Below are 22,552 nucleotides of genomic sequence, written 5' to 3'. Positions count from 1 at the left end.
GAAATACTGACAGATATAACTATCATTTCTCTATTGTCACTCACAGCTTCAAATAATACACTTCAATATAAATTTTGTAGCATTCAGCATGTTTAAAGAATTCTTTGCTGCTCTGGTTTCTGTTCATTTACTCTAAAGAAAAGGTTGTTTGTGTTATGTTAGGCTTATCCTGAACATGCTGAACGTGAAGTCTGGATACATTTTACATGGTTTGTTATTTTACCAGGATGTTTCTTTGTGTTTACATTTGCCAGCATATCCTATGTTGCTGTCCAGTTACACAGAAGGTGACTCACAATAGGTTCACTAGTGGGACAACAGTTTTGCCTTATTTACTAGAGACAGCAAATTTGAATCTTGGCTATGCTGTGTCCAAAATGTCAGTAATTATCAGCGATAAAACCAGGGGTCTATGTCAGCAGATAACATTGGCCAACATAAATATTGGTTAGACTCGAATATAAACATTGTATCAATGTTTTTTACATTATATCAAGTCCCCCCCCCCTTCAGAAGAGGTGAAAAAACTCACAGTTTGTCCAGTACACTTTGTCACAAAGCAGCTTTACAGAAATCCACGTCCAGACCCTTACTGGGGCAGCCAAGGTCAGAAACGCTTGCCAAGAGCATGAGGAAGAAATACTGAGTGGAGCCAAGACTCCTTGAATATTATTAGATACTGTGGAAATATAAAGTAGATACTGTTCTAAATGCATTTGAAGTTAAGTATTTTAAAGTATATAATGAGGCATTAATACTCAGTTTTAGATCACTGGTCCAAATGCCTGTGTGGTCAAGCTTTTGTCCCTACCAAAATAGTAACACCTTATCTGGTAAGATTTAAATTATTTGAAAAAATGAATAACTGACAGAAACAAAGGATTACAATATTAGTGGCGAAGACTGGTACCTACTGTTTTGTCAAAGTCTTTAATACTGCTTGGCCTTCTTTTTTCAGGTAGAACTCCAGCTCACCTTGGTTTGAAGCTCTGAAGGTGTGGGTGTGCGTGTCTTTGTAGCCTCTTGTTAATGACCATACTAGTGTATTAACATCCTCAGGATCAAAGCTGCGTGTATGTGCATGCATGTGTGTGTGATTAGAGTGGGAGTGTTAGCTCGCTAAGCTAATGCAGATCAGAGCACGTCTAATAGCCATATCAAAGAGAATATTGATATAACCACAACAGCTATGTGCAGTTTGGGTTTTAATTAGATCAATCTAATGAATCTAATTCATTAATATTTAAAAGCTGGGCCCACAGTTCACCTGTAAAGCAACACAAAGACAACAACTCTTTGAAGCTTAGCATAGAAAACAGCCTGCTACATTGGGTTTTGGCTGCATTTGGACACTTCTTCTACACTTTTTGTTTGACTGTGTAGTCCCTGACAGTTACAGTATTGTATACTTACTGTATTGTACTGAGTAGCCAGTTAATAAGGTACACCTACTTTGTACGTGCACTCATTGGATATTTTATCAGAAACACCCATCATATTGGTGTATTTTGTATAATAGCTAATCCAACAGAAGGTTTAGCAAGCTTTAAAGGAATGTTATCTGTAACTTGCTAAAACTTTAATAAAAACTAAACTAAATTAGCTAGTGCACTAGCTAGGATATTTGTTGTCCAACATGCTAATCAACCCTTTCAAGTAGTTTAGTCTCTTTCCTTTTAACATAGCATTTTCTGCATGCCACTGGCTTGATCTGTAAAAGTAGTGAAGTAAGCTGCAAGTTTACCTTCTTGGCTAAGCAGTGTTACACTGCATCCATCCTTGCTAGTTAGAGACTTTCTTTTCTCACTTTCTTTTTTCATGTAGTCACTTGTGCCACTGGCCTGGAACACCATATCTTAGTCCTGAGGGATGTTAAGGGAAAGTCATTCTCCAACGTATGTAAAAAATAAGCCTAATTGGCCTTTTAGGCTGCCATCTCACACCTCCAGACTGAGAACCATTTGTTTAGGGCACATAACATTGTCTTAGAAGATGGTGTTTACTGCAGTTACCTTCTTGAAAAACACACACACACATTTTCTGAAACTGCTTATTCTTCTGGGTCAAGGGGGGGGAGCTGGAGCCTATCCCAGCAGTCATTGGGAGGAAGGCAGGAAACATCCCGGAAAGGTTGCCAGTCCATCGCAGAGCAGACAGACAGACATATACGTTCTCTCACACAATTACACCATCTAAGGGCAATTTATCATGTCCAATTTGCCTGACTGCATGTCTTTGGTCTGTGGGAGGAAACCGGCATACCTGGAGAAAACCCACGCAGACACTGGGAGAATATGCAAACTCCACACAGAAAAGACCCTGATCACCCGGCTGGGAATCGAACCCAGGCCCTTCTTGCTGTGAGGCGACAGTGCTGCCCACTGCGCTGCCCCTTTTTGAAAAACAACTTATATAAAATTTTAATATATTTGATAACTTGGTTATACAAACTAGGGGAATTAAATTTCTGAGCCAGCTGACATTTGTAGAATATACATTGATATTGAACAAATTAGAGAAGTACCCAGTCCTAGATGTACAAAATATAGATTGAGAAGCTGCTGTAGGCCAGAAAGTGAGACTGCGTAGTTTTTCCATAACGTGGGGTAGAACTGTGAGGAATCAGTTGTCTCTCAGGTCACACAAATGAGAAGGATGAGAGAATTAAACTTAAAGCAGGAACAAAGAGAGAATCTGAGAGGATTGTTAAGGATTAAATTTACCCTGCAAAGTGAGTCTCTCTCTCCCGTCCTTTCTGTCTTGCCTGCGCTCAGTGTCCTCTCTCCCTCACTGTCTCTCTCTCTCTTGCCTCTTCACTTTGTCTCCCTTTTTTCTCTTTCTCCCTTTTTGTCTTGCCCCCCCCAGCAGCTGCATTCGGAATGGTTCACTTGTTATCTCATTCACAATTCACTGTATTTGCGTTTGCTACATAGTGAACTGATCAATGAGCGTGCACAGTGCAACCAAAAAGCTTTCAGGCACTATGTTTGGGAGCACTTTTTGAAGCTTTATAAAAAAACAACGTACACATCACATGGACAAAAAAGAAAAACGCGTACCCTATGAACTGTTCTACATTTTACAAAATACCAGCTGTACTTAAGATGTGTAATCGATTAACATGGAGTCGTATACAGGAGCTGTCAGCAAAGTATTTTAATGGTTGATTTTCCAATGGTTTATTTGTCACAAATTCACCAGCATGCTACACAGCAGTTTGTCATGGTTAACAAGTTTCCTGTAATAAAAGTGTTTGTTTTGCTACTTAGACAGAAAAGAGCCAAGCTGCCTGCTAAGGTGGATAACAGATAAACTAAGGCCAGGGCTTGTTGACAGGCCTGAAGTTTTACTACACACTTCTGTAACCTAAGAATAACTCTGCTAGTTTGCATTACAGTCTGTGTCATTACTGAATAATAAGCTTTCGTACGTCATAGGCCTGGCTTTTTAAGGGGTTAAGAAGGACATTTTTCCTTTGGGAGCTGCTGTCACCTAAAAATATAAGCATGCAGCCCTGTAGATGGACATTTACATGAGTTTATATTTACTGTAGTTGCCAAGATTATTCCTTCATATATGTTTGCGATAGTAGAAAATGAAAGCAGTGAAAATGAATGAGGGTGAACCATCAAAGATAGAGATACAGATTATGATTAGCTGCTGTGCTTCACGGATGCAATGATTTTGATGATCGGAGGACGTAAAGCTTGAAGAACTGTAACATCAGCATCACTAAGGTAGAACTGTAAGGTGAGCAAGCAAAACACATTAACTACCTGACTAGTTGTCTTACTTTTATTCATATTGTGCCTCCAGAAGTAGAAATCTGTCTGTGAAGCTACTTAATGCCAATTATGTGTTGCTGATTCACTAATGTAATTTTTTTTTCGTTGTTTTTGTTAGTAAAATTGGCATTGACTTACACTTGTATATAAAACTTGCGTTCTGCACCCTCTGTGTGTTCCTGCTCTAAGGAGACGCGTCTGTGGCGTCTCGCTCCAAACTTTTACAGCGTCTTCTACTACTTTATTAAGCCAACTGCATTAAAGTATAGGTTGAAATTTGTAGTGTTCATCGCATGTATGCTAAAATATACAGTGAATGCATTATGGGTCTCTGATAGTCAATTATATAGAGAGAGATGTTTAATCTCTTAATTAATGTATATTTGTTTCTTTTTCTCTTTTTCCCTCACTCACTCTCCTCTCTCCCTCACTTTTCTCTCTTTGCTCTTTTTCTCTCTATCCCTCTTTCTCCTGCTCTCTCTCTCTCTCTCTCTCTCTCTCTCTCTCTCTCTCTCTCACATACTTGGCTCTTGCTTCATCTCTTTATGTATATGTATATTATGTATATTTCTTTCTCACTCTTTCTCGCTCCGTCGCTCTCGTCACTCCTTCACTCTCTCTCTTGCTCTCATTCTTTCTCCTGTCTCTCGCTTCTCTTTCTCTGCCTCATGCACTCTCGTTCTGTCTCACTCGTTCTCGCTTTCACTCTTTATTACTTCTTTCTTTCTGTCTTTCTTCTTTCTCTCTCTTTTTCTCTATTCTCTCTCTCTCTGTTTCTCCTTTTCGCTCTCACATGCTTTCCCTCTGCCACTCATTTCTTTATTTCTCTGTCTGTTTAGTTTTAGTTCTCTCCTCTCTGTATTTTCTTGCTCTCTCCGTCTTTGTTGTTCTCATTTTCTCTGTATCTCTTCATTTTTCTCTTCTCTCTCTCTCTCTCTCTCTCTCATTTGCTCTTGCTTTCTTTCTTTCTCTGTATATCTCTTTCTCTGTCTCTCTCCCTCTCTCTTTGTTCTCTCTCTCATCTCACTTGCTCTTGCTTTCCTAATTATTTATTTATTTATTTCTCTGTCTGTCGCTCAGGCGTTCTCTCTCTTCTCTCTTGCACTCATACACTTACGAAGATACATTAAAAAGCTTCACTTAAAAGAGTGATTGGAATTAAATATGTTCCGCTCTGCTGAGTGTATACACACACACACACACACACACACACACACACACACACACACACACTCTTTCCTCCATTTAAAGACGCTTTTACATAAGTCTGACTTAAAGAAGTGATAGGAATTTAATCTGCTTTGCACATGCACTGAACACATTCTCTCTCTCTCTGTCTCTCTCTCTCTTTCGCACCAACACATGCACTTTTAAAGCCTTTCTTGCAGGTCTGATAGTAATGTAATATGCTGAGATAGGCACAGAGGGTGGGTTAAGTGGAATAGCCTATGTGCTCTGTTAGAAGAGAGTGCAGTTCTATTCTGTTCTTTATTAAATGAGTGGATGTCTTACACTGTGTTAGAACCTTCACTACAGCCAATTACAGCACACAGCACACGGGGAAAACTTTATTTAGACCGATCTGCACGAACAAGGATGCACCTGGCACTGTCAGTGGAGAGTCTCACACACAGATCAATCAGTAACGTAGCCGTGAGTGCACACACCCATATATTCATACACATTCATGTTCAAACCCAAAGCTAAAAAAGTTGGAAAAATGCTAATGAAACACATTATTTGATGTACTACCTTGACTGTCCTTTGTAAATATATACTTAATCCAATATGTCTGCAATACACTCCAAAAAAAGTTGGAACAGAAGCATGTTGTGTTACTGTCTCTCCTTTAAACGTAACTTAATAATCTGAAGACCATTCTTCAGTTTTACAAGTCTGCACCTGCACAGCCTTATGGGGCCTTTGTTGTTTCATTTCATAATGCACCACACATTTCCAGTAGGAGACAGGCAGGCCAGTCTAGCATCTTGTCATGTTGCATGTCGTCCCTCAAAAAGAGGGCTTCTAAAAAGCTGAATAAGTTGCTCCAAAATGTGTATATATCTTTTAGTGTTTATGGCCCTTTCACAGATGTTCAAGTTACCCATGCCATGGGCACTAATGAACACCCTTACCATGACAGACGCTGGCTTTTGAACTTCACACTGGTAACAGTCTGCATGGTCCTTTACTTCTTTGGCTCAGAGAACACAACATCCATTATTTCCATGAACTGATGTTTGCAAATTAGAAGTTACAAGCATCAGTTTCAGAATAAGCATATATTTATCTATTAAAAAAATAGATGAGCAATGAATATAAGATAAAACAGTAAATGTATTGTTTTCTACTACTTTTATTAAAATACAGGTCAATATGGATTTAAAAATCACTGCTTTCTGTAAAACTTATATATACAGTATTTTAAAACTGCTGTTGTTGATTTAAATAGAATGTGAATTCACAAACACAAATGGTTATCTTTATTTCACAGACCTTTGTGTTTATTTTAATGATTTTAATACTATTATTGCTCTGGTCAAATACTATGTCAGATTAGCTAGTTGAACTAGTGAAACTGTTGAATTACAATAAAAGCAGTATTTTTAAGAAATGAAATTACTGTAATAACTGTACAGATTTTTCCCATCATACTTTACATACTTTAACCGGAAATTAACAGTTTACACTGTAGCTAAGAAGCAGTGTAAACTTATACCCGCTACAACATGATTCTTAACATCGCCATTTAACATCATTGCACTAAAACACATGACTCATTTAAAATAATCTCAAATAGACTTGTTTGTCATTTCAAACACTGAATGACTCCCTGTTATCTATAAAAATGAACAAAAGCACAAAATTCAGGCTTCAAGATGGGTACTGCTACTGTTTTTAACTATGCAGTTTTTATAGTTATACAGTCTCAAGCTGATGGAACACATTTGGGAAAAGAGGAAAGTTGTGTAGTTGTGTAGATTTTTTCCAAACAATTTCTTTCACAGTCATACACTCAAACTATGTCAGTTTGTTTAGAAATCTCACATAGACTTGCTTATCTAACACTGTATGGCACACTGTTATCTATACAAATGGCAATGGCTAACCTTGTAAGCCTTTTGGGCCTCCAGAGAAGACCTAATGGTCTCAGGTAACTAAAACCTGTAATTTTAGTTCATTTCTATTAAATATGGACATGATTCTTTTCTGTTTAGACTCTGCAAGCAGATACAATCAAGCTATCTCTACCGTTAGTTTTTTTATTTTTTTGTGGGGGTTGGGGGAGAGCTGAACTGAAGGCCTTACACATCATCAGATTAACCACTAGCATGATTAGGAAGTGAGAGTGGAGTCTTCCAGTTGCATTTTGCTTTCCAATCAATGGGACCAATATCACAAGAAAAGTACCACTTTAGGCGTTCTGGAAGTCATCGATACATCTGAGAGTGGTAACCTACCCATTATTAGTCAGTTGTGAGAAATAGAAATGCCAAGGCTCTTCACAAGTTTCAGATGAAATATTAGGAATGTCTTTTACATGTTCAAATGTCCACAATTATTCTTGGGGGGTGTGATGTCCACCAGCGTTAGCTTAGCGCTAACATACTACTAAAAATCCTGATAACAATTTATTTTAAGGTCTGCTTCTTAACAATGAATTAACTATTAGCAAGCAATTAATAATACCATAGCAAATAGAAACATTCTATTTGTAAGCAAGCTTAGAATGTGCTTTATATATATAATGTGTTAACAGTGTTTTATGTAAATTACTCATTAACATTGTTGACTATTGAGTTAAATGTTAGTTAATTGTTTTTACAGTTGTTTCAAATGCAGTGGCCTACTAGTCGTTGTAAAGTTAGTTGCCAGTTGTTTGAGTTCCCAGGACATACAAACATATTCATTTGTATGAGAGCGCTTAAGCACTCAGTAAATGAGCATTTACTACAATATTTGGCTAATGTGAATTCAGATAATTATTACCTGTTTATTTTACTTAATTGGCTCATTTACATAGGGAGTAAAGAGACATTTAAGATTCAGCCTCAGACATACTCTCACGCGAAACCAAAAATCATATTAATAGAGCAGGTTTTTGTCTGTACCGCTCTCATCCCACTGCACTCTAACCTGAATGTTTTTACCCATACAAAGCAACGTAAGAAGTATTAAACTATTAAAAGTGAATGAGACTGCATATAGAGCGGTTTCAGCATCGAACACCCAAAGCTAGTCCACTAATACGACGTCATAAAAAGACAGGCATGCAGGGTACAGATAGTAAAATGTAATGCAACATTGGTGAGCATATGTGGTGCAAATCAGGCACAGGACGCAGATCAGGTAGTGACAGAAGGTACATAAACGATGCTGACATTCTGCATCGACATGTGGCAGTACACGGTAACTCTGAGTATTGTTCAAATTCCCAGCACATCACTATGCTCAGCATCAGTACTACATTAAATTAAAGCTATGTTGAGACCTCAGAAAGCCACAGTAGATCAGTAGTGCCTTGAAAATTGCACAGAGAAAAACAGCTAGTCTTCTAGATCAGACAGTGCTAATGGTCTCTTACCTCAGCTAATGTTACTAGTGAGGTCTTTTTTCACCTCTTATCTTTCAGCTTGAAAACAGTGAATTTATGAACAGGTAAACTGATTCCAAGCATGATAAATGATGTTGAAAGTTGTTTATATGCATTCTTAGCACTGATCTGTTATGTGACTCTATACAGTCTCACAGTGCTGTAGTCCACCACAGGCATTTTGAACTATACACAGTATCGCACAGTATGGTTCTTGTCAGCCACAGAGTTTTCTCATTTGAATATAGAATCAATGCCCAGAAAACAACCCTTCCTTCACAGATGAGAAAATTCTTGGTTAAAACACACTATACAAAAACTAAATTGTGTTTATTTCCCCCTTTCATCACAGATGTCTTTCAGCAGAGAAAAAAAGAGTAAAATATGTCTCATTTTAGGGTGCCAGCAGAGCTTAGCGTTATTATTAGTTATTTGAAGGAGTTTTGCCATTTATGGACCAAACTGAAGGCCTAGCTCTAATAGTCATGGTTAGCTGATTCTCTAACACTCTACACATTCACTTACATATGCATGCATGAACGCACATATGCATGAGACTGCTGACAGGAGATGGATGAATATGCCGCAGTCTTTCCATGTAGATCTGATAGGATAGGTGTAAGAATTATACCAGTAACCTCACCAAGGGGACCTGTGCTGTTACTACTGATAAGAGGTGTGAGAGAGAGGGGTGGGCTCTGCGTTCTTTCTTTCCTTTCATCAAAGACTTTTTTTCTCTCTATACATGCCTTCGTAGGTCTCCTATCTGTGTCATCATTCAATTTCCATTTAGCTTTTAAGTGGGTGTTACGTTATTTAGATATATGCAGTAATCTGGATTCTGTATTTTTTCCTACTGTGTATAAGTTACTGGCAGCAGTCTATCTGTTATAGTATATGCAGTCATAAGCAATGATTTGCATATGACTGTAATATATATTTATTATTCAATTACATAATAAAACTTGTTTTGCTGTGTTGTATTACAGGTAAAGTGTACAAAAAAAGTAACACCAAATAAGCGCACTTTGTAGGTTTACTGTTGCTGACTGTAGCCTTTCTGTGCTGCACAGTTCATCAGGCCTCCTCTGCCCAGTCCATCAGTAGTGTGTGTGGCCTTGAAATGAGTGTATCAAGCATGGTGATGTTGCTGGGATTTTTGTCAGTGCTGGTTGAAAATAGTTCACCAACCAAAAACATTGATACACAGTGATATCAGAATCATTTCAGTTAGGGATGCACTGATACAGGAACTCTAGGACAATGCTGATAACCAGTATTTGTGGGCTGGTAGTGATGCTAACACAAACACATAAGATTTGGAAACTGGGCATTATATAAAAAAAAAAATAAAATAATAATAATAATAATAATAGTAGTAGTAGTTGTAGTAACTAGAAGGGGTAAGTTCATGAATTTACTTGAAGTTGGTTTGACAAAGCTGTTGCTATAGTAACAGGTTGTCAGAGATGTAAGTAACGAATTACATTTACTCACGTTACTGTAATTAAGTACAGTGTTCCCTGTAATGGTATTTTTTGGAGTAGAATTAAATCATAGTACTTTCACTCTTACTTGAGTTGATTTTTAATGAAATAGTTTTACTTCACTACTTTAATTTTCATAAGTTACAGAGTAAAAATAAATTATGGGCTTATCAGTTCAGAAACTTATAGGAACAAAGCGTGGTTAAATTTAAAAGATTCACCAATCAAAAAACACCAGCTCCGGCAGGAAAAACACTTCAAAGATGTCTAGTTTAGTGAAGAAAGATAGAGGAGATCTTAACCAGCACACACAAGGAACAGACCGCTTCCAAGCGGTCATCTGTATTCACACGAACTAAAGAAAACGGCGTTATAATCAGCGGCCAAACACAAAACCTGCTGAGATCCGCTCTCACAGCTTGACTCCAGCCTGAGGCAGCATTAGCCAAGCTAGCTGATCCAAGCTAAACAGGTACCGTGTTTACGTTTTTTTTTATAATGATTCTGTTTATTAAACTGGGAATCTGTTGTGTAGATTTTATTACAAGTGTCTGTCAGCTGCTTTAGTTAACAGGTGTCACCCACAGCCCACAGTTTATACAGACGAGTTTAGCTGCTGTTTTGGAGATGAATGGTCGTGAACAGCTTTGAGACAAGAAATCTAGTCTAATACAGGCTCTTCATAAACTCTGAGCAGTGATTCTGTCGCGCTGTCGTTGACTGGCCTGATATGATCCCTCCCCACCTCTCCGCCCTCTCTCTCTCTCTCTCTCACTCTCTCACTCGCTTTTTTTTATTGGCATGAATGTAATGAAATACACTATTGCCAAAGTTAATAAGAAACACATAAACATAAATAAGAAAAAGATAATATTATAGATTATAACAGAACACTAGAAATTAAGTTATTGACAGAGTTATTCATAATCAAAGAAAAAGAAAAGGAAAATAAAAGAATCAAGACAAATTTCAGGATATATAATAATCAATAATAATCAATAACAGTTATTTGGTTGTCCTCACTGGTCATCCCTCAGATTGTGACACGCTGTCACGTATCTCGCTGGGTGTGTGATCAGCTTGCTCTTCTCTCCTAACACGTATGGCAGTTTCTCAGAGTCACTGCAGAGCTCAAACTCCGGACAGACGCTGCTTCTTTCTTATAGAACTCCTTTCTAATGGAGTCGTATCTCAAGCATTCTGTGAGGAGGTGCAGCTCCGTCTCCACCACTGAGAGCTCACACTGAGAGCATGGACTCTCTGGGTAACCAGGTCTGTCTGCGCAGACCAGTTTCGATGGCGAGACTGTGCTCACTGAGTCTGTACATCGTCAACACTTTCCTCAGTTTTCTCTCTTTAATTGTTGTGAGGTATGGTGCTAATGTATAATCTCGATTTAGGGCCAAATAGCACTGAAGTTTGTGCTGTTGATGTGTGGTCTCAGTCCAGTGGGTGATTTTTCAGTGGTAGTTTTTTTTGTTTAGTGATAATTTGGTTGGGTCTGATTTTCTGGGCGAGCATGTGGTCAGGCTGATTGGTGATGTTGTTGGGTTTTAGGTCGATGAGACTCAGGACCAGCTGGCTCAGGGGACTCCTGTCAGTGTTCGGCTCCTGACTGGCCAGTGCTTTATAGTGGAGTGACTGGGGGTCACTGGATTTTATGTATTTCCAGAAATTTAGAGCTGTTTTTTGAATATTCAATAGGAGTGGATATTGTCCTAATTCTCTCTCTCTCTCTCTCTCTCTGCCTTGATGTTTGTCTTGAACTGTGAGAGGCTGTGTAGCTGTTTAACTGCGGTAAATGCAGTAATAATGTCTGATTCTGTATGAAGTGATCAGCGTGATTTCTAGTTAAATATATTACAGTAAAATCAAAGCGGGATAAATTGCTGATGTTGCTGCTGATTTTATGGGTAGAAATGTTCTGAACTGATATCAGTGAAAATACACAGTTTGAATGCTGTGAAGGTGTTTACTGTCTGTAGAGGATCACACCTATAAACGTAAGCAAGAGTCCAGGGAGCTGATGGGCAGCAGGACACTCACTAAAATTATATTATTAATTAAGCGACTTATAATACTTTTGATAATTTGATCATTTTTTTTCTCTTAAATGAACTTAATTAAACAGTAAAACCTCTGCACAGTCTTTCAGGGATTCTGAAATACTTTACTGGAAACAGATAAACTATGACGTCTTATATAATCATCTAACCATGAAATGCATGCAGTTTAATGTAAACCTTGTTCCTTACACAGTTCACAGAACGGTGTGTAAATGTGCACTAGCAGAGTGAACTGTGATCAGTCTCAGCTCTCAGAACTTTTGTTTTAGTGTTTTTCTGTGCAGATTATTTCCAGTGATGTAGCCGATTCAGCTCAGAAATACACTATATTGCCAAAAGTATTCACTCACCCATCCAAATCATTGAATTCAGGTGTTCCGATCACTTCCACATAAAACCTCACTACCACAAGAACCTAGGCATGCAGACTGCTTCTACAAACATTTGTGAAAGAATGGGTCACTCTCAGGAGCTCAGTGAATTCCAGCGTGGTGCCGTGATAGGATGCCACCTGTGCAGTCCAGTCGTGAAATTTCCTCGCTACTAAATATTCCATAGTCAAATGTCAGTGGTATTATAGTGGAAGCAATTGGGAACGACAGCAACTCAGCCACAAAGTGGTAGGCCACGTAAAATGACAGAGCAGGGTCAGCGGATGCTGAGGCGCGTAGTGCGCAGAGGTCGCCAACTTTCTGCTGAGTCAATTGCTACAGACCTCCAAACTTCGTGTGGCCTTGAGATTAGCTCAAGAACAGTGTAAAGTTTGGTGGAGGGGAGATTATGGTGTGGGGTTGTTTTTCAGGAGTTGGGCTTGGCCCCTTAATTCCAGTGAAAGGAACTCTTAATGCTTCAGCAGACCAAGAGATTTTGGACAATTTCATGCTCCCAACTTTGTGGGAACAGTTTGGGGATGGACGTTCCTGTACCAACATGACTGCGCACCAGCGCACAAAGCAAGGTCCATAAAGACATGGATGAGCGAGTTTGGTGTGGAAGAACTTGATTGGCCTGCCTCAACCCGATAGAACACTTTGGGATGAATTAGAGCGGAGACTGTGAGCCAAGCCTTCTCGTCCAACATCAGTGTCTGACCTCACAAATGCGCTTCTGGAAGAATGGTCAAAAATTCCCATAAACACACCCCTGAACCTTGTGGAAAGCCTTCCCAGAAGAGTTGAAGCTGTTATAGCTGCAAAGGGTGGGCCGACATCATATTAAACCCTATGGATTAAGAATGGGATGTCACTCAAGTTCATATGCGTGTGAAGGCAGACAAGCGAATACTTTTGGCAGTACAGTGTATGTTCAGGTTGTGACAGCGGAAATATGAAAAAGTAACTAAGTAACTCAGTACTTAAGTAGTTTTTCAACAAACTACTTATTTACTCTTACTTGAGTAATTTTATTTAATAATACTTTTACTTGTACTTGAGTACATTATCACTAAAGTAACAGTACTTGTACATTCAGTACTCTTTACACCTCTGCAGGTTGTTTGTAAGATTTTGCTAGGGCACTGCTATGGTGTCCCAGGTGGTTGCTAATTTGTTTGTATATACTGTGTATGTGCTAGTGTACCTAGCCTGTAAGTAATGTCTGAGGGTCGATGAGAGAGGCCATGTGTTACATCATTTGTGGCAGTTTTTCTCAACATTCTGCCATTCACTTCCTTCAGAAAAAGAACAAGGCCCAAAAGCAGATCACTATTCCTGTATAGGCTCAATTTTGTGATTCTAGCTCAAAAACTGCAACCCTTGAAAATGGTACAAATAAAGTGTTGAATAATAACAGTGAAGAACAGTTTGTCCAGCGTTAATTTCTATAGGCTTACAAATGCAATAACATGAATAAAATACAAATATTTTAGCCCAGTAGTAGCCCAGTGTCCCAAACATTCTGGCTGATTGACAGTTAAAAATGTGTCACCGGATGTTCAGATGTTCAGATTTGGCCAGTATTTCAAACTGTTGGATGATTTGCTTATTGTTCTCGAGAAGAGCAGAACAAGGCAATGCTGGATAGCTGTGCTGAAATAGCTGAATTTCATTCATTTTACTGTAGTTGTACTGCTAATTTGTAACCTGTTTGCATCGACAGATGTACGTTCATTATCAGTCCACAAATTTCCCAACCCTGAAAAAACATCCAGCTAAGTTTGGTTCCCAATTTCTCCTCAGAGCCCACAGCCATCACAGAGATTTGTTACATTCTGTCACCAGCACATTTGAATTAACATAATAAAGTATTGAGTAGCCTGGTGTTGGATGACAGCTGTCAATAATGCTGAGATGCCAGAAGGAAGGTTTGGAAATGGTTAAATGAACACAGTGACATACATAAAATCACTACTGTTATTTGCAATATATGAATATATGAATATGAATATGTACGTATGTGTGTGTGTGTGTGTGTATGTGTGAGAGAGAGAGAGACAGAGAGAGAGTAAATCTACATGTCTATATTTAGGGAAGGTGTATATTGCATGCAAATTTGAATGTCAGCTTAGCAGCTTAGCTGCAGAGTTGAACTGCCTGAAAACCGCAGCAGCAATTCTCTACCACTCTCTGGTTCCCAGGGCTGTTGCCATGACATTGAAACCTGATTGGTCGCGATCAGCAAGGTGACATTGTTTCCAGCCTCTGTGTGGGCAAAGGCATATCTTACAGGATTGTGTTTGTTTAAAAGCCCAAAAAGATTTGCCAGTCTAGTTATATACCTGCACAATCATCAGACAGCAGTCTGGGTAATTTGAATATTCCGTATTAGAGCAGGATCTTGTAGCAATATAGGGAAACTGCACTGGATGTTTGTTTTTCATAATAGACGATGTGGAGTAGGGGATGGATCACATGACCAAAGGAGCAACTTGTACACGTCATAATGGTTTGATCTGAAAAGTACTTGTATAGCTCAACAGATATTAGTGCATTACAGTTCAAGTGTACGTCCAAACATGCCTACTAAACCTTTTTTCTGTTGTTGGTCCACATCAGTGTTGACGGATAGCTAGTTTCCTTCCCATAAATTCCATACACTCCCCATTTTTTTCGTGCTACCAGAGAAAGCAAAAGTGTATTAAATACACCTATCTGACAACCATCTTGCGTACACATTTAACCAGAATTAATAGAATTCGGTTTGAGATTAAAACCTCAGCTCTTGGACTTGCTGTGCTGTGGTTTTACAACAAAAAGTGTGGATGTTATGAGACATGTTGTCTGCTATCCGGTCAATGTAAGAAATATAATAGCCCAGCAGATGGAAACCAGTGATGACGCATGACAGTAGAGGTTGCCATGTCACTGGTCAGACCTAGGTCAGGTCATCCCTACTTTTTTGTATCCAATGGGACCTTAGCTGGTTGTAATTGAGAAAAGTTGAAATGGTTCTTTGATAAGGTTTTCCACTGCTGTTCAAAAGTTTGGGGCATAAAATCATTGTATTATAATGCCAAGACTCCTCAGCGTCATGGATTTTTAAATATTTTAATTTTATGGAAGTTTAAATCATTGAATAGTTCATTAGGTAAATAAGCTTTTTATTTATTTTTTTAATAGGTTTACTATTAGGCTAATATTGTTCACTGAGAAGAAAGACCTTGTGTATGACAACCCCAACACTGTCCTGGCTAGTGTCAGCTTGTTAACACCTCTGGCACAAAAATTTACTGATTTTTCATGGCCGTTTATGAGTAATAAATCATATTTAAATCTTCAGCGCAGTCATCTAAAATATAAGAACTACAAAAATAAGATAAATATGACCAAAGTCTGTTTTTTTAATCATTTTGTTGTTGCGTTTTCCTTTCCTGTGATTAACACATTAGTCAGGTTAGTCAAAATGCACATTACTAGTTAAAACTAAGTCAGAAGGTTTCTTTAAGGCTTATAAATAGGAACCCATAAAGGTTCTTGGGGGCTTGCACAAAGAAAAGTGTTCCTCCAAAAACCTAGAACTGAAGTGTGGTTCCTCCAGTAACCCTGTTATATGGGTATATAAGGTTTTTAAGGCACATTTTTAGTTCTTTGAATACACTACTGTATATTTAAAGCACCTTTAGTGATTACAGTATAGTGTAAATGTGAGCAGATTTTGAAATCTCTTTAGTTCTTAAGATGGAGAGGACTAATGAAGCTTCAAAAAAACAGTCTGCTGTAATGTTGCCAGTGGCTCTGCCCTTGACTTTGCTTGTTTGCAATGGACGAGAAATGACCTTTGACCTCTATGACTTACTTGGCCGTATTGCCCTAGATGGAGTGAGGAAAGAGACTTCCTTTGACGACCCGCCAATCAAGCTGCCCTTTTCCATGGACACACTCACACACACATGTGCTCGTACACACACACAGCTGCCCTCTATCTCCACTCCTGTTGTGTCTGAGTGGGTTGTAAAATGGAGATGACAATCTGGAGACACGGAGGAGTGGAGCAGACGGGCGGGCCGAGGGGGAAAGCAAGGAGAGATGTAGAGATTGGCCCAGAGATGAAAGGCCTGGCCTGTCGTTTAATAGCTGCAGCGAGAGAAACAGTGAGGAGAGAAGAGGTGAAGAGAGAGCGAGATTAGTCACTGTAGAACGCTCTGCTGCTCGGAGTTGTGCTTCAGTAGCTCCTTCACGCAGGCAACTACAGAAATAGAAACAGGAAACGCTTTCATTTCACACAGCGGCCCTTTAAAATCACCAGCACATTTACCACTGATCGAGAGCGCGGGAAGGAGAGAGGAGGAGAGAAGGGAGGAGGGAGGGATAAGAGAGACAGAAAAAGCAATGAGAGGAGATGAGAGGGAAAACGTGGATCACTACATCTTCATAAGCTGCTGTCGACGACAGGAATACAGCTTAATGAAGGAGAACCATTTTTTCCTTAAGGTTGTTAAAGAGGCAGTCCATTTATTTCACTTCTTTGCCCTTTATACAACGCTTTAGTGGCCGTTTGTGGATGCCTCACATTACATCGCCTTAATGTTCAGGTACCACATATTTCAAACCGCCTTATTTTAGATCCTCAATATTAGACATGCACTTGCTTTGTTTGGACTTACTTTTATTTCTTCAGTGTTATTTAGTGTTCATGACTGGGGTGGCTGATACGGTAAAAATAGTAAATCATGATACTTTTCATGATACACGATATGCATCAGGATATTTCGTTTTTCTGAGGTTTAATGTGTTGGAACAGACAAAATAGAACCTATAGCAAGGGGTTCTGTACCTCATGTAAGACGACACGCTATATGTGATGTTCAGCATCCATTCATCTTCTTCCAGGCAGGTTCACTACGGCTCCGGTTGTTTCAAACTTCTGAATTATTGTCCTAACAGTTCATAAGGGCATTCTTAGCCATGTAACTATATTCTCATAGTTATTTGCCTGAACATTGAATGATGTTTCATTTGTGTATTTTCTAATCTTCCCCATGTTGTAAGATGACTAAGGGAGTTTGGCTTATGTTGCATATTGTATTTATACCTCAATGAAATAATTCTGGATAACCGCTTATAATCCTGAATAACTCATGTAGACTTAAAGATAGCGAAATGTAAATGGGAACAGCAGTGACATATGAGTATTATTAGAGGAGTATCATTCTTATCTCCTCTCCGTAGTCAGTGCTTGAATTGACTTGAGCTTTTTAGGGCCAATATTTTATAGAAAAAGTACACTTTAAAAAGCTCAGTTTGGGAGAGGTAGAAAGGTTTTGACAATGTTTAAGTGTGACTCAGTTAGATAATAGTGTTTGTCAGTCAGAGGGATGTTGTGGTGATCTGATTTGCAGTTGAGACGCATGAGCTAATGTTGCTAAAACTGTAACTTCCTGCCTTTGTGTAAATGTATGAAGCCCAACACCATGTGCTCACTGCTGTTGGGGTTTCTGCTTCTTTCCATGCATTTCCTTGTCTAACAGAATGCAACTTCCTTTTGAAAACCCCTAAATTCAGATGTGTGTATATGATCATTATGCAAAAAATGTTAATATTTATATTGCATTAATCAACATTATAATACAGTGTTGATTAATGCAGCATGGGTAATATGCTAACTCTAGTTTACTATTTTGCATTGAGATGTCTGTAACATTAATGTTCTCCTTCATTGAAACTAAGGGGCCCAAACCAGACTGAAAAACAGCCCCAGATCATTATGCCTCCTCTACCAGACTTTACTGTTGGCACTATTCATTCTAGTAGGTAGAGTTCTCCTGGCATTCACCAGCCCCAGCTTCACACATCAGACTGCTAGATTGTGAAGCATGATTCATCACTCCAGAAAACACATTTCCAGTGCTATAGAATCCAGTGGCAGCGTACTTTACACCACTTCAGTCGATGCTTGACATTATGCATACAATGCAACAGAGTATAGGTGATTTTTACCCTTTACACCCTTCAGCACTCGATTGACAGTGACAGATCTCACAGGGCAGAAATTTCAGAGACTGACTAGTCGCCAATGTTTGTCAATGGAGATTGCGTTGCTGTTTGCTTAATTTTACACACCTGTTAGCTGACACACCTGAACTCAATAATTAGGAGATAATTCCATGATAATAATAGTTTTATGATGAATAATAAATTTAAATTTTTAAATGCTTTTGTTATCACAGACTACAATTGTGAAATTTAAGGTTTAACCACAAAAAATAATAAATAAATGATTTGTGATTCTTGTCTTTCCTTAGAGAGGAAGCTTAGTGTCACCATCGTCACTTGAATGTAATGAAAAACCTCATTGTTGGTTGTTTTGCTTTGTGCATAAATGTGTTCAACACACGCACACGTACGCACACACACACACACAGACACACACACACACACACACACACACACACACACACACACACACACACACACACAAAATATGCCTGACGTTCAGGGCGAGTCTCACCCTCTTTTTTTCACCCCTCTGCCCCTCCTCTTCTCCTACACTCCTTCCTGATCCCCCTTTCCACCTGTCACTGTGGCATTCAGTGCTTTCTCCTCCTCAACAAACAACAAAACAACAAGAAAGAGAGAAAGAGAAAGTGAGGGAAAAATAGTGTATGTGCCAGTGTGTGTGTGTGTATGTGTTTGTGTTTGTGTGAGAGAGATAAGGAAAGTGAGGGAGAGACAGACAGAGAGAGATGGTGAGAGACACTGAGAAAGAGTAAGTGATAGACAGAGAGTAAGTGTGTGAGAGAGAGAGAGAAAGAGAGAGAGAGGGGGAGGAAAAGTAAGAGAGACAGAAAGAAAAAGAAAGTAAGAGAGGGAGAGACAGGTAGAGTGTCAGAGGGATTGAGAGAGAAAAACAGAAAGTGATAGAGAGATAATAGAGAGAGAATAAGTGAAAGAGAGAGAAAGAGATGCTGGTAGAGAGGGAGAAAAAGAAAGAGACAAAGACAGAGAAAGAGAGGGAGGGAAAGAAAGAGAGAGAAAGACAGAGAAAGTGATTGAGAGAGGTAGAGAGAGTGAGAGAGAGTAAGGGGCAGAAAGAAAGTGAGAGAGAGAGTAAGAGACAGACACAGGTAGATAGAGTGACAGAAAGCAAGACAGAAGAGCAAGAAAAAAGTGAAAGAGAGCAGGTCAGGGAGAAGGAGAGAGATCAAGGATGAAAGAGGGTTGGAGTAGAGAGTTAGAGAGAGTGACGTGAGTGAGTGAGCGATATGGAGAGAGTGAGGCAAAGAGACAGTAGGAGAGAAAGCGACTGAGGACAAAAGAGGCAGATAGAGATAGAGAGAGAGGAAAAAGAGAGAGATAGAGCGACTGTGTGAATGTTAAGTGGATTTATGTGTGTTATTCTTTTCTATAACAGAAGTCACACTCGTCATAACTCTTAACCCCTCAGGACGCATTTGCCTCAGACCATCCTGGCGGCTTAACACCTCGTCCGGCAGCTTTTCTGGCGTGGGACCTGCAAAAGAATTACATTTCTCTTTCACACATTTCAGATAATTCACAGTTGCACATCCAAATTGATTGTATGTCTGAAAACAGAGCCTTTGTTAGAGATCGTGTTTTTTCTTTCATGTGCAGTTTAATGTGTTTTCATCGAGGCTGTCAGAGTTAATGCATCAATAACACATTAACACAATAAATTATTAACATCACTTTTTAAATGTTGTAAATGCATTTTCCCAGGTTGACCCTTCAAACTGTTAGTGCTAATTCAGGCTGAAGCCCAGCTGCTCACACGCTGTGTTTCTGTGCAAAAATCCATGACTTTAGTCTTCTTGTTAAAATACAACTTTTAAATGGCTTTTACATCAACGCCTTTAACATCTTTAGCAGACTAGACTACACTGGACAGTGCTCACAGGAGAACTTTGGATAGATCAACATCCCGCAAACAAAAGCAACCGCAGTTCCCCTTCAGAGACTCCACTCTAACAAGAGTTACACAAGCTGTATGAATGAGAACGAGAGGCTATAATCACAAAGGAGTTGGAACCATTGACTATATATATGATATACACTAATTAATTAGAACATGCAGCCACTGTTGCTCTCCCTGTATGTCAGTGGTCAAAACAAATGGTAACTTTATATGAGAAGGTAATAAATATTATTAACTTTGTAAACTTAAAAGAAATGGTGTTTTATTCCAGGTCATTTTGAAATGTAATAAATGGATCCATGGAATTTAACAAATGGAAATGTTCAAAAATTGTTTCACCAAATGTGAAAAATAAAAACAAAAAGTCACAAGGCTTTATTATTACAGCAACCGTATAACACATATAAGGACGTGTCCTTACATTGCATGAAAACAAACCTGTGTGTATGTTACACATAACTCCAATAGGACTGTTTAGTCTGGCTTCTCCTTGTAGGGATGAACTTCCATGTCCCATGTCACTTCCAATAGTTCCTGCTCAAGCCTACATCAATAAACTGCTGTCATACAGCTCTGTTGCTCCATTGACTCTTCGCCACATCATCTGCAGTGTGTGTGTGTGTATGTGTGTCTTTTCAGAGGGTAGTGGGGTGGGGGTGGGGGGGGTAAGGTGAGATTCCGTTTAAACACCATTTATCTTTGTCTCTCTGCAGTCCCTTCACTTACGATTCTGGCCTGTCAAAACACACCCTCCCCAACGACTCGCAGGACACACACACACACGAGTACACACTCTCTCCAGATACCTGGCTTGCTCAGTCATCCCGAAACCACAGAGATGCTGGAGAAAGAGAGAGGGAGAGGGAGAGACAGGGAGAGAAAGAGAGAGGGAGGAGAGGAGGGAGCACTTTGACACTTAAATGGAGGACAGAAGAGAGGACATCTCTATTTTTTATCAGAAATGCGGCTCGGGCCCGAAAAAAAGCACCCTCGTAGCACATAACACATACCACCCACCCGGACTCTAAACACACATCTTCTTTGGTTTTGCCTCATTTGACAGTAGAGTTTGCCGATATCATGCGGTGCTATTTTTCACAATTTTGCATGAAAACTTTGAGCTTGTGCATCACTACAGTTTTGTGCTACTGTAAACAAAATCATTTTTTTGCAAATGCTAATGCACAGTTACTTTCTATTTGATCAATATAAAAAAAATAGGAAAACAAATAGTAAGTGTGGCATGTGCAAAAGTTTGGACATCATTTCAGTTGTAAAATCTCGGAACTTAGTAAACTTGTTAGGACTGCTTAGGCAGGTCAGGACTTCAAGTGAGAAACCATAAATTAATCATTCGACCCATTTTTTTTTGGACTAACAGTTATTTTGTTATTTATTTTATTTTGTGCAAAATGTTACATTAAGAAACCAAACTATATTTATGTCTTAGTGACCCCTTTATTTTAAATCAAAAAATGCCATACCATACTTATATTTTTTTACAAAGAATGTCATATATACCTTTTTGTTGCAAGGGCTCAAATGTTAATAGAAACTGTCACAGTGTGTTCTCAAGGATGTTTTTCTTGACAACCATGGGTTGCTGTGCAGTTTGGTTGAGGATCTAAAAATGAAGCAAATTGGTGCCTACATTAAGCAGGGGAAGGCTATAAAAACCAGCTTGCAATTTCCACTGTCCAAAATGTCATCCAGAAATGGCTGTAAAGTGGAACTGTGAAAGTCAAGGCAAAATCCAGAAGACCAAGAAAACTCCCTGATAGAACGTATGCTGGCTAAAAAGGCAAAACAAAACCCTCATATGACAAAGAAAGAACTGCTGGAAAGTTTTGCTGACACAGGAGTGGTGGTGTATCATTCTGCTGTGCAGTGTCACTGACACAAACATGATCTGCATGGAAGAGACATCAAAAGGAAACTTTATCTGCAAACTCATTACAAAGGTCAGCGTCTGAAGTATGCCAAGCAACATGTAGATAGGCCAGAGACAATTTGGAAACGTGCTGTAGACCAATGAAGTAAAAATGGAAGCCACAACCACCAAAGATTTGTCTGGAGACAAAAAGGAGCAGCATTTTATGAGAAGAACACCTTGTCACTTGTTAAACATTAGGGTGGTTCTATCATACTTTGGGGTTGTGTGGCAGCCAGTGGCACAGGAAACATTGCATGGCTAAATGGAAAAAGGGATTCCACTGAACATCAGCAAAAAAAGCAATATCACTAGTGCACTATCATAACATCGCTTGCAGTATTACTGTGTGTGCAAGCTGTGATATCTGCCAAAGGAGG

General features: G+C 39.1%; 1 protein-coding gene across 4 annotated transcripts in view; it reads left to right on the top strand.

The window, feature by feature from the left end:
* Positions 1–22,552, top strand: part of adgrl3.1 (adhesion G protein-coupled receptor L3.1) — a 184,765-nt gene that overhangs the window by 80,277 nt on the left and 81,936 nt on the right. The gene's annotated exons all lie outside the window — the stretch shown is intronic.

Source organism: Colossoma macropomum, unplaced genomic scaffold (genome assembly GCF_904425465.1).
Source record: "Colossoma macropomum unplaced genomic scaffold, Colossoma_macropomum, whole genome shotgun sequence".
In the NCBI taxonomy this organism is placed as follows: domain Eukaryota; kingdom Metazoa; phylum Chordata; class Actinopteri; order Characiformes; family Serrasalmidae; genus Colossoma; species Colossoma macropomum.
Note: the sequence above shows the minus strand (reverse complement) of the source record. Positions and strands in the feature narration are given on the sequence as shown.